Raw genomic sequence first — 3,821 nt, forward strand, 5'->3', positions numbered from 1 at the left:
AGCTACGCATATACTATATCGAGAGTTCAACTTTAATTTTTTGGTTCATTGCGCTTTTGGGTCATAGATTATTCCGAAAAATAGTCACTTTACTGGCAGAAACAACCCTTGCTACAGTTGAAAAAATAAATCTAACACGCGAAACTTTGAGCACTTAATCAACACTTGACGCGTGTTTCGAAAACACTTATCTTATGTTTACACTACTTTTTCTAATATTTCAAGCTGTAGTGGAAGTCAAGTAGTTGGTTGGAGAAATTGAGTAAATATTGAAAGAAATTTTACTAAATCATGGCTTAGCTACCGAAACAAATCGTTGCTACTATCTCGTGTGTTTATTTCCATTTTCGTCATTGTCTAATTTGTGGGAGTTTTTAAAGGCGCGATCTTGTTGGCAACGCAAGCCACCAGACTAACACAAACATTTACAATCGCTCGACAATTCTTCAAACCAGCACAAACAGCTTTACTAGAAATTGGGCTAAATCGGAAAATTGTAAATTTATGAAAAAAAACAACACCATCGTGAAGGACAAACTAAAATTAATCACAGATTTCAGTAATGTTTATCAAAAATGCATGAAATATTGGTTGATACCTTAGACAAAAACCTACTGCTATTGCCTTCAGCTGGACACAAAACGTGAATAGCTAACCATGTGAAAAAACTTCGGTAATAAAAGATCGTAAGAAAATTATGTCTGCACAACCAGGTCATTAAGGCTTTATAAAAAGATTACAAGTATCAAAACAGATGTGTCAGAAATCCAGTTAGGAAAAAATAATACTTTATTACCAGGATAAAAATGAAAAAAAGGTGGGCAATGGCGAAAGAAGTTTCGACAAATTCTTCAATGAAACATTAGGCAAAGCTCAACCGGCTCAGCATAACCAGCAAATCGTAGAAAACATAGAAAATTATAACAGTTTTTTTCTAAACAACGGAGTAGAGCTAGCAAAAATGTTAAATACAAAGAAGAGATATGAGTTCGAAACAGACTCAAAAGCATGTTGTGCATTCCAATAAACAGTAGCAAAATTATGCACATACTGCGATTACGGCCATCGAAAAATAGACTGCCATAACATTAACTATATTTTTCCTCAAAAAATATCTAGAGAAGTTAATCCAGTGCTCGAAACAATGTATGAGGAGCGCCTGAAATCTGACCTATTACCAAAAAGCCTGAAGCGCTCGTAGCAAAAAATTCATGTTTAAAAGAGTTTTTATATTTTTGTGCGAAAACAACATATTTTCACGAAACATATGACCCTAGGTGCGCTAACTGAAGAAATTATTAAAAAAAAAACTGGTTAAATTAAAAAAATTAACTAAGCGCACTTTTATTGATCTAAAAAAGACTTAGATACAGTGAACCATGAGATATTGCTGAAACAATGCGAGCACTACTGACTTAGAGGAACGGCACTGAACCTGCCTAAGTCTTAGTCTTATCGAAAAGACTGACTTCAATATGCTATAATAGGCAAAGTTGGATCTGCAAGAAAAGCGTCATATGTGGACTCCGACAAGGATCAATACTAGGTCCGATACGTTTCATTATCTACCTAAACGACATTCCAACCGAAATTTGAAAAGAAAACAGGACTATATTCTTTGCTGACGATAGAGTTGTTTTTAATAAAAGTAGTAATCAGAATTTAGGGATGAAGCACACACTTGAGGCAGCTGCGAACTGGTTTCATAAAAAAAACAATTAACAATGAACACATCAAATCCAAAACACATGCTGTTTAGAAAAAGTAGCAGTCTGAATCAGCAAAAGCCAAAAATTGATCTCAGAGAAAATGAACAAACTAGATATTTCAAGTACTTAGAATTAGTAAAAAAAATAACCAGTCTAATTTCAAAGCACATATAGATTACGTCACAGAGAAAATTTTAAAATTATGCTCTCTAATTTAACGATTATGCTTTATTTTTTACGAGAACAGCTTCTCAACATTTCTATCAAACCAATTAAACAGTATGGAATTTCAATCTAAAAGACCTACTAACGACACTTAATTAAAACCCATCAACATCTTAATTTTCCGGAAACGTAGGCACGAGTCCATCGACCAAGTACAAGTCCATAATTTGACTAGAAACGCTTCAGTACATGCGTTTCATTTGGAAATTCAAATGCAACTTGAAAATATCATAAGAAGCCCTTTTAACTGCAGACAAGAATCGAATTTTATGTAGGGACGTTCACAAATATGCTAAGCACTATTAACAACACCGGAAAAAACGCAACCTTTTTTTCTCAATAAAATTTAGACAATACAAAAATTATTTTTTGATTGGGCTTGAAAATGTTGGCCTGGTTTAATATCACACTTCACTCTTACGGGCTCATCAAAGTAAGCGGTTTTAGAAAAGTTTTTTTTTCTAAAATGGATCAAAATTGCAAATAATTTGCTTTGAGTGATCAAATTTACCGTTTAACAATGAACTCGACTGACTTATCACGAAGTTCGTAGGAAAACTAATTAATTGACGGTATCTATAAATTTGTCGCTCTTAAAATGTTTTTTAGCTGAAATTGCAGGACAGGATTTTTAGCTGAAATTGCAGGACAGGATTTTGTGAACAGATGCGTTATATGTACTGAATTGCAACTCTTACACAAAAATGACGCAAAGACAATTATCCATTTTTCATTCAAAGAAAGTAAATACCGATCAATGCGTTCGCGAAGTTTTTACACGTAACACCTAAATAAATTTTAAAAAATCCAAAAATTTGTCTCCTCAAATTCCCGAAGATTAAGTTCTCATGTAATGAAAAAGTTTTTTTTCAAAACCAGCTCAAATTTCTGTTTTCAAATCTATATTGCAGCCGATCTGAAATTGAGTTCACCACCGCAAGATCATTGACCCGCAAAAGAGAACAATTCCTTTTTATTGCACAAAAGCAAAAAGAAACTGACAATAAAATCTGGGCAAATCTTACCTTATCGAGCAAATGTCGAGCAAAACCAAAACGTATAAATTTCTCTCCAAGTAAACTAGGAGTTTGAAAGGACGATTGAGTGAAAACGAAACAGCGGTGGTTTAAAATAGTTATAAACACTAACTAAGCCTGCAAGATAGCAGTGTTGGTGTTGGTAATGGTGAATGAATTTGTGTTTTGTGTTTTTTATTGGTGTGCTGTTGTGCGGCCCAGAAAGTTGTAAATGGGGGATTTGAAATCCAGGTTTCGAGACAACCAACACAGTTAGAATGTCTGAAACGAGTCAACAAATATTTTCTTCACTCTTTCAAGCCGTCCGTTCACGTTCAATAAGCAGATGGCTGGCTAAACCGATTTTCATTTTTTTAACAAAAATGTTTATTTCCATTTTATACAACCCCCCCCGCCCGCCCCCAGTCCTTCAAGTCCCCAGTCCCCAGCCCCCATTTACTTGGACTATCTACACCAAAACCACTCCCAACAAAATTTTCGTTTTTTTTCTATCAAAATCTATGAAAAATATTGAAATACTTTCTTTGTAAATTGTTTTGTAAAAATGCTGAAAAATTTTTTGTAACTGTAAAAAATGATTAGTAGGGGTCCTTACTAATGGTTTTCTGCAGTAATAAAAAACCAAATAAACGCATTTAAACATTTTTTAGGTTTTTTTAAGACAAAAATTGGTTGGTATTTTCTCAAGAAAAAATTGAATTTTGCCTTCTATCTGCTGTAATTTAAAGGTTTAACAATGAGAAAAAGTTTTTTTTCAAAACCAGGTTTAACAATGGGCAATGATTTTAATCTCAGCACTCGAAATGAGTCGGCAAAAACAACTCTTGTGGCTATGAAATCTTTCTGCTAA

General features: G+C 33.7%; 1 protein-coding gene across 2 annotated transcripts in view; it reads right to left on the bottom strand.

The window, feature by feature from the left end:
- The window catches only part of LOC142337834 (uncharacterized), a 19,346-nt gene extending 16,275 nt beyond the window's left edge, over positions 1-3,071 (bottom strand). For both annotated transcript variants that reach the window (XM_075387371.1, XM_075387369.1), the window contains exon 1: positions 2,960-3,071. The gene's annotated coding sequence lies outside the window, so the exon portion shown is untranslated. The remainder of the gene's footprint in view (positions 1-2,959) is intronic.
- Positions 3,072-3,821: the final 750 nt, after the last annotated feature.

This window comes from Convolutriloba macropyga, chromosome 4 (assembly GCF_964194025.1).
Source record: "Convolutriloba macropyga chromosome 4, txConMacr16.3, whole genome shotgun sequence".
In the NCBI taxonomy this organism is placed as follows: Eukaryota; Metazoa; Xenacoelomorpha; order Acoela; family Convolutidae; genus Convolutriloba; species Convolutriloba macropyga.